We start from the raw sequence: 9,857 nt of genomic DNA, 5'->3' as shown, positions 1-9,857 counted from the left end.
GAAAAGAGTTAATAACAGAAATACAAAAAAACATACATATAAACCACAGAATCTACTGTATTTAGATGGGAACTTTAGTAAACAAACACTTTACAAGATAACAAGCTATATAGTTAATACAATGAAAGAATGTGGCCAAGTCATAATCATAGATAAATAGGAGCCCTCATGAGGAAAGTACGGATAAGGACGTTATGGGGCTATGTCACATGGCACTACGCGAAGTGAACAGGCCCATAAGAGTCTGGAAAAGAAACCCTTATGAGATAGACTAAACAAACAAAATAACCCTTGATTACCCATCTAAAACACTTAATATAATCTGTTTACTACTAACAACAGCGCAGCTCTTTACTGTGCTACAATCCCGAAGGATATATATTGACAAAATATTTCGGTCTTTTCCATAAGTATAAATAGACCTGCTCCATGGGGGAGACATACAAAAAATAAAAAAGTGTGAACCCCTCTTGGAGCACAGTCTCATCATCATAGCTGAGAGGTTGATTTTAATACACACACATAAACCCATAAGGTTTAAAAAACTTAGATTAAAACATCACCGCTCGCCAAAATTCCAAATTCTTAATATATACTCCCGTTGTAATTATAAACACGGGAATTGTTAAGACAACTGGGCTCATGATATAGATTTGACAAAGAATGCTGTCGCTACAAGAACACGAATATAGCAATCATAACATATAGCGCAAACACGGGACATAGGGGACCCTAGCAAGGTCACCAAATTACTGGGGGAGGAAATCCGAGAGGGTAATAGAAATCACTCTCGGAGGAACAACCCTATAGGCACACTAGGGAATGGTACAAATACCCTAATCCTAGTTCTTCTTTTCAAAAGAACTCTAAAATAATACATAGCAACACATCTGGGAGGAAAACAAAAATGCATAAAAAATGTAGGCTTCTACTGGGGGGGGGGGGGATCTGGCTGGTGCCCCCCCCCCCCCAAAAAAAAAGTTTAAATATGGCACTAGGGACCCTATCCTTATTCTGTCATTCTTACGGGAAACAAATGAAAGAAAGAAAAAAGAAAACGCAAAGCAAAGCAAACAAAAGAATGAAAAGATCAATTGAACGTTTAGAAGTTTTACTTTTCTTTGTATGGTACCAAGGGTGGAGGGCGATATGTGCTATTATTTCGTAAACGCAACGCAGTTAAGCGAATATAATAATGAAGGCATTGACGTTACCGGACGATCCAAATCACAAATTTAGCCCGTGAAAATATAAAATAAAAGCCATTTAATAGTATTATATATTATCACACTTAGTAAATTATTGCAATGTGAAAACAACAACCAATAATTCATTTTGTTTACTTTCACAGCGTAGTTCCTACAAGTGCTGTAGCTAGTGCGTGCAGTGGCATCACTAGGATTGTGCGGGAGGTGCAGACCGCACCGGGTGAGACTATCAAAAGAGGCGACACCAAAATGACTGTCCATACAATTTTTGAATTTTGTGCATGAGGGAGGTCCGAAGGGATGACACCATGATGTACCGCACCGGGTGACACCAACCCTAGCGACGCCACTGAGTGCGTGGACATTATAAGCTGTCTAAGTGTTTGTGTGATTTGGATTTTTAGCGTGTCTTTAACAATTGTTAAGTCATGTCGCTACGATGTCTGCAGCGTAGCAGTTTACAGTGATGCCTAGCACTTGGGCATCATGTCGCGGACATGTAGCATGATGTCCCACCCAGTCACATTATCCTGACATCAGGCTGACCAGTCCTAATACTAACCTCTTAATACTGAGCGCCAAGCGAGGCAGCTGTTAGGACCTTTTTTGTAAGTCTTTGGTATGACTTTTATTGAATGTAATGACGTGAGTGTCAGAACGTGTAATACTGCAAAATTTCAGGAACGTCAGTATAGCAGTAATTGTCAATGGTACGGTTGCAAATTAAAGAAGGCACTAAAAGTCATATATTTAAGACCATACCACTTACATACGGAAATATTCCACCGATAGTATACTAGTATAAAAACTTCAAGAGAAATATAATCGTTACCTCGAACTATTTAGGCTACTATACCAAGACAGATTTAGACCAATAATAAGTTAATAAAACACAATTATAAAGATCTGTATATATCTGAGCTAACGTGACTTCGATTAGATCTGTACATAATCTATAATATTTAAGGAAAATATATGATACATTAATGATGACTTTTGTTATACATCACATACAAACTAGTGTGGCTTACTATCGACTACGTAAATTTTCGAGACATCAAAACGACTTGGTTCTTGTTTTTTAAACCGATGTCCCGCTTGAATCAGCCAAGACAGCACCTGTTTTTTTATATACCTGTGTATATAGATATGCTCATGGACCAGTCAACTTCTATGATTTTTCTTTCTCATTTTGCGCCGATTTAATTAAATTGATTACGTCTCACATTTAGATAAACAACTGCAAAGATTATCATACGTCTTCCATCTTTGCAAATTGTGACAATTGCAGGGATAATTCAGTGATCCCATCGCATTACTATGGACGTATTACTTCCTTACCAGTGTCAATTAACTAAATTAATTAATCAATTAATTAAACAATATGATAGAGATAGATGATGTACTTTGTTTAATCAAACATAAACTGAAATAAGACTACATGGGGCAAGGTAGAATTTCCATGCTCATTTTGTCATGTTGTACTCTACGAATGAGCCTAATATAGTATTCATCCCATATGATTCAGTGTGGATAATGACTGTTGCACATATATACAGAAGATAGTAGAATACCTGGGTCCAATCTACTGTGTTTGTCCAAACTGGTTTTAAGGTTCAAGAACTAAATTTGCAACTTTCAATTCCAGCCGGGGTTTATATGTGTAAGAACACGCTTCTTTTCGAATCGCTAAATCAACTGGGGATGTTTTATTTCTATGACAAAGGCGTTTGTTTCGTCAAAAGAATTTATCAGCCTCAAACCATGTTTTTTTTTTTTTTTTTTTTCAGCAAGGTAAGATCAAAGATGGCGATTTCCTGTCCGCCATATTGCTTCTGCCATGACCGAGAAAACGACTGACAAGAGACCAAGGTGAAATGTGTTCCAGGTTCTGATGCCTACACACAGCTCATGCGGCGGAAGTTCAAACACAGTAGGATTTTTAAGCTTACATTTACTTGTATGTATGTATGTATGTGTATATATATATATATATATATATATATATATATATATATATATATATATATATATATATATATATATATATATATATATATCATCTTCCTCTATACTGTAACTCTATTAGCTCGATATCTGAATGCAAAAAACACAAAATTCCACTTTGACGGTATCTAATGTTTTTGGCTGGACCTACATAACATGTCTTACAAGGAAATTCTTACAAGGGAAATATCTTCTGGAAGACAACTATGGAGCACGTTGAGGCTAATCAAAAGAGAGAGAGAGAGATTTACCCGCTCTTCTGCAGTCTGTAGATTTGCAACCATTGTTGTGAAAAAGCTACAATATCATGAAGACTTGAGCTGACATAAAACTGGATTCGAATCTTTATAAACGTCAAGACTGCTGACTGGTCAAATGTATAAGGAACAAGAACCAACATTATATTAAGATACACGCTGATACAGAAAGTAAATAACACTCATTACCATATTTGTACGAAGCTCCAGAACTCTAACCTTGAAAGACAACAAGGTGTGGATACTTGAAATTTCGCTGCTTTAAACTCGGGGAAGATAAGAAGCAAAAATAGATGTATTTTCCATAAAGACTATTATAATTTCAGCCAGGAAAGATAACAATTTAGATATTTGTTTTCTTATAAATAGTTGATAAACTTTGCCAGGACAGAGCTAACAAAACGTTCAAAAGAACGACCACAAATGTGTCTGCTAAATGTTCTCATAGCACATATTTCGTTTAAACAGTTTTCCTTCAGAGGTTATTTCCCTTACAATTATGTCAGTTAGGCGTAAGATCGTAGGATATCGTCAGTTTGAAATTCAAAAGAAAGATCTTAAGTTTTCTAAACAAATCAAAGGTTTCATCTAAAAATACAAACCTAAAGAGCTAGCCCTCTTTTTATGGTATATGACACATGTTTTTGCTACTTTTATCTATAACATATGTATGTGTGTATGTATGTGTGTATGTATGTGTGTATGTGTGTATGTATGTACGTAAGTATGTGTTTATCTATAGCATGCATATGTATGTATGTATGTACGTAGGTAGGTAGGGAGGTCGGTAGGTAAGTAGATCGGTAGGTAGGTAGGTTGTTGATGTTGCGATGGGTTTCAGTGCATGATAGGCTATCCATGGCGGTCAGAATAACTGATGGAGGAAAAACCTGGTAAGATCACCGACCTATGGAAGACTTGAGCCCAAGCAGACCCAAGTGAGATGGCAGTGATTAGAAAGGGCCAACGCCTTAGACGACTTGGTCACCAAGGGCCCCCTTGTAGGTAGGTAGGTAGGTAGGTAGGTGTGCTCTTAAGGTTGCATGTTATCTTGTCTGGAAAGGTTTACCAATTTATCAGGGGAGCAGTTTGCAAGGTTATTCGTGATAGAAACCAGTTAGAAGTCATAATTCTATCATTCAAAAGTGAGATTTGCTCTGTATTTACCGTTATAGATCATGTAATATCAGTAATGATTGTTGCTATGTCTCTGGATTAATGGGTCAAATCATTATAATATTTTGTCAGAATGTATGTGCTGAAAACGTCGTCTGACGTTAATACTTTACAAACATATTAAGGATAAGGTCCGAGTAAATTGAATATCTCCACAGTAGTTCCCTTTCAGGAAACCGCTCTTTAACATTTATTGTAAAATTACTGATATGAAGTCGTGTTTAATGAAATGTTTCTGCCAGTTGGCCTGTAGCCAGTGTTTGTACGATTTAATAGTAATTTAAAACAACATTCCCAATCAGACCTTTATTATATGCATTCCATATTTATAGGTTACCGCACTTGAATAGAAAATATGAACGAGATTTTTTTGGATTAACAGTGCACGACCTTTGAGGGTCGAATATTTATCCGAGAAAACGAGCTCATATTTTGCCATATAAATGCAGTAACCTTTTTATTATATTTTTTTTTCTTTTTCTACCTAAGTCTTAATTATAAACAATACACTACAAGAAACAAAAGTCGCTGAATCTATGCTGTATTAAAAAATAAACACACAACCGTATTCATCTATACACAATAACAAGATTAATGCGCACATAGCACCGCCCAGCGGCCTTTGAACTTCGTCGCGCCCTCGACAGTAGTTTCAATAAGAATTGTAGTTTTGGTCTACTTAAAATTAAAATTGAGAGTCATATTGTGAATGAATGCTCATGGATTTTGTTTCTCTGTTGATTCAACTCAATTTTGCTATTCTGATTATGATGGACTCGATTGTTGGGTCAATTCAGTGCAGGAAGGACGTTAGGCAATACATTCAATAATTTTGGGTAAGTATTTCCAAAATATAGCTTTCATGGTTATATTAAACCTTTTTTTTAAAAAAAACTTTATCGTCAGAATAAGTGGAAAAATACTCCATATTTTCTTACTCCGATGATGCATTAACTGTGCTGTTTTACAAATATTTCCCTTAATAGACCCCAACTTTTCAGGTTTTTGCATTTTATAGATTTCTGTAAATGCATCATATATATCGTGCTTTTTTATAAACTTCACTTTCTTAAACCATGTATATTTGGAAAAAGTAATCGATCATGGTCAAAATGTATTTCTTTCCGTTAATAACCTTCTCATATGATTATATATCAACATATAAAGAAATATTTTCTCGCTTGCTTGTGTAATTTTTAGGCAGATAGTACGATTATACTTTCTATCAGTTAAGCATATTTTATTAACTTTTATTCGTTTTAGAACGTTCAGAACAGTTATTTATACTTGCATAGGTCATGGGACTTTGTGGTCATAGTAGAGACACCTCCAACAATCTTCTTCATCAATCGTTTTTATTGTAAATTATTTTTCACATAATAATAAACTCTTTTTCATTCAATTAATAACGGTTTGAAGAATAAATACATGTACTGACTTTTATCATTATAAAACTATGTCGGTATCAATATGTAATGTTTTGTTTATCTTCAGTTTGTGGGCTGTTATATTCATCTAGGAAAAACAGAACAAAAGCAATAATCTGCCTATCTATTGCACCATGACAGAAGTGTTTCATATTTTACAAGAACACAGTGATGGCATATAATTTTTAATGATGTTACGACACTGTGGTCATAACTAAACTACAGAACAAACGAAACCAGCAAGTTTTGTAATACTTAAATAATTTAATTATCAAAGTTATAAATGATGAAGTGAATCCAAAATAATGCTGAAAAACTTCCATGAAAATCCAAAAGAATGTAAAGTTCCGTATAAATTTTATAACCGGAAATAAACTGGTCCGCCAAGAATCGCGATGTTGTCAAAATTGTGTTGTCCAGAACTAATTTGAATAATTCACAATAGTTCCAAAACAATATTATAGTCCAATAACCACTTACTATTTCAAAAAAAAAACAATAAAAATAAATGTTTTTCCGATCAAATAATATCTAAGAACAAAATAAAATATGTCTGCGGATTTAATGTTACATTAGGAACACAAGAAAAAAGAATGACTCTAAAATATGAATGAATCTGATCGCTCAGTTCTCTCTTTATATGCACCTTCAAAAGTCTCTTACGACAATATGTCGCAATATACCCCATGTGATAGATCTTACTACTCAATCTAATATTTCAAAATACCTATTTATATGACCTAACGCAGCCAATAAGAATTAACTTAATTGTTTTAAGATACCACCTGACCGATCTGCCCAGTGGGAAAAAGGCCGAATCTCGTAAACATATTTACGAATAATTATATTATTAGTAACTGTCACGACGTAAGTAAGCATCTCTTTATAGATTATATGCAATTTTACCTTCTTTAATATCTCCAAACAGACCATACGTACGTACGCCAAATCTAGCTATAGATAATCACTACAATTTATGGTCATGAATAAAAAAATTACGAAAATTAGACAAAATCATGTAACACGAGTCATAAAAACATAGATATACATAACAATGAAAACTTACATGAAAACTAGAAGTTAGTTTATTATAGCCAGAGCGAGGACGGCGGACAACATCGCTGTATATATATGTAGGAGGCTAGAATGACCGCCATAAGGCAAGATAACTATTATTTCGCGAATTTCCATCCAGCCGTTTAGGAGATGAGTTGGCAACATAATGCCACATGGACAATATCTCAACGCTTGATTCTAAAGTGCGTGAATAATAATAATAATAATAACTTACACATTTTAGCTGTGCTGGGAGTATACGCAATGCAAATTAATTTTCTTCTGGAACTATCTTTTCCAGAGCAATGAGATTGTGCCTGAAGTTGTATCTGCAAATTAACGTCTAAATTCCACTCTGCGTCCTTACCATCGTGGGCGTTTAACAAGTTCATCTGTAGGACCGAGGACGAGCTATACTCTTCTGTTCAACATTTGGCCATCTTAAGCTTCCAGCTAGTATGTATTAGCCCATTGCCTATAAAAGAAGGTATTGACGACCACGTACATAATGAAGAACGTGTGAATTAAATTAAGGTTCTCCACTTTTTGCCGTCTATGACTGAGAAGAGTTGGTAATTTGATATAGTATGCCTATATGGAATTATGCTAATTCCACTCTCAATATATGTATGACAGAAAAACTGCACAAGCTTTTTCTAAATCTGCCGATTTCTTTTTCAAGGATACAAAGCCACAAAAGATAATTACAGAAAAGACAACATAACAAAACAATAAAACGCGAGTACTATACAAAGTATACATTGCGTTTTCTGTAGATAAGTACAATTAAATTCAAAATAAAGGCTGAAGGATGTTGAGTGTTGCTAAGTTTTAGTGCTAGCAAGGCAGGAATTAAAACTGACCCCAATCGTCTGCTGTAGTAGGTCATCAATGAAATGTTTGCGGGGTCTACAAATTTTTCCTTCCTGGATATAATATTTCCATTCTGTATATAATATTTTGATACGTTTGCTTATTTAAATAAAGTTATAAATGATGGGATGTTGGGTTGACATTTTTAAATAAAAATGGTAGTTAAGATCGTGTGTTTGAGAAAGCAAATAAATGTCAGGAAAATGTGATTTTGGTAACCTGTATGTTTCTTGTTACCAATGCATTGATACATACCTGGGTTTTGAGTGTACGCAGCAGGCGAATCCAATAAGCTTTAGGATTTCCTATTTTGTATACCCCATTTGGAGTAATGGGCGATCCCAGTCAATATGACATATTTGTAAGTAGACCTTGGAGAAGAGAAATATTCTGCCACTGGGCTCTTTTTCACTTTATTGGTTTGCCAGTCTGATATGTGAAGATTCATTCTAATAATTAATTTCTGTGTTTTTCAGCATATTCGAAACAACGTGCTTTACATGTGGCGAGGTGGATCACATTTTCTATGTTGTTGTTATAGTAAGGTAGTGAATACGAAGCTTTCCACCTGTGACTGGGCTGGACAATGTGTTTGTTTCCTTCATATGTTGGTGCGTCTTGCATCGTTTGTTTCCACAAAGCTTCGATTTCCCATCTATTATTTGATTTATGAGTGGCTTTAAATATGCCCTGACTGGAATGTCTTTTACATTTTCAGGCCTGTGAAATGCACAACTAGTTTGTGTGGAATTGTGGATTTAAGTGGTTTAAATTATTCAATGATTGATCAATGTTTGTGAATGATGCTACCCACTTGTGAGTGCTCTAGGTGGAACGTGAGGAGGAGAGGTGTTCGATCAACGTTTTCTTTTCTCTTGTATTTTAGGTGGCCAGTTCGGTTTGTTTATCAAACATTATGTATGGCTTCCACTATTATATCTTTGATATAGCACCACTTTGTCAGACATTGGGTCAGTTCTCCACACCTCCTATCGAAAGCTGTCTCATCAGAGCAAATGCTCCTAATCCTAAGTGATTGACTATAAGGAATGTTTCGTGTATATATATATATATATATATATAGATAGATAGATAGATAGATAGATAGATAGATAGATAGATAGATAGATAGATAGATAGATAGATAGATAGATAGATAGATAGATAGATTAGATTAGATTAGATTAGATTAGATTAGATTAGATTAGATTAGATTAGATTAGATTAGATTAGATTAGATTAGATTAGATTAGATTAGATTAGATTAGATTAGATTAGATTAGATTAGATTAGATTAGATTAGATTAGATTAGATTAGATTGAGAGAGAGAGAGAGAGAGAGAGAGAGAGAGAGAGAATTATAAATATACACCAGACAGAACGGAATGTGCTATCCCTGGATTATGTAGAAGAATGCTTGATAATAGTAGGCAGAATTAATGTGTGTGTGTGAGCTAGCCCTGGTGCACTGGATTAATGTGATGGGTCAAGTTTGTATTGTTTCATACAAACATTCCAAAGGTCATCAAAAATATAACACAGCATCAGTGTGTTAAATCTTAAGTGATTTAATGCATCTAGTGCACTCATTATTTGAAATCCTTGAATGGCTCAGAAATGAATAAAACTTTCATTTGGATGGTATACGTGTTTCACTGAATCTATAGAACTCGACCTTCTCTCCTTAATGTGTGGGTCTATTTATAAATTTGAAGTAAGTCAAACTGAATTTTTACAGAATAAAATTGAAACGCTTTCCAAATGAGAATTTTCTTCAGGTATGGCTCAGTGGCATTGAAAATTTCTTAGAAATATTGATTGATATCGCCTTAATATGTACGTGTAAGCATAAG

General features: G+C 34.6%; 1 long non-coding RNA gene across 1 annotated transcript; it reads left to right on the top strand.

Moving 5' to 3' along the window:
* Positions 1-1,355: 1,355 nt before the first annotated feature.
* LOC149780511 (uncharacterized) lies at positions 1,356-8,977 on the top strand. Its single transcript, XR_016414899.1, has 3 exons — positions 1,356-1,816; positions 2,999-3,141; positions 7,433-8,977. It is a non-coding gene; the product is annotated as an uncharacterized LOC149780511 (long non-coding RNA).
* Positions 8,978-9,857: the final 880 nt, after the last annotated feature.

This window comes from Sinohyriopsis cumingii, chromosome 16 (genome assembly GCF_028554795.1).
Source record: "Sinohyriopsis cumingii isolate HCF-2022 chromosome 16, ASM2855479v2, whole genome shotgun sequence".
Classification (NCBI taxonomy): domain Eukaryota; kingdom Metazoa; phylum Mollusca; class Bivalvia; order Unionida; family Unionidae; genus Sinohyriopsis; species Sinohyriopsis cumingii.
The sequence above is the reverse complement of the archived record's forward strand: the minus strand, read 5'-3'. Positions and strand labels throughout refer to the sequence as shown.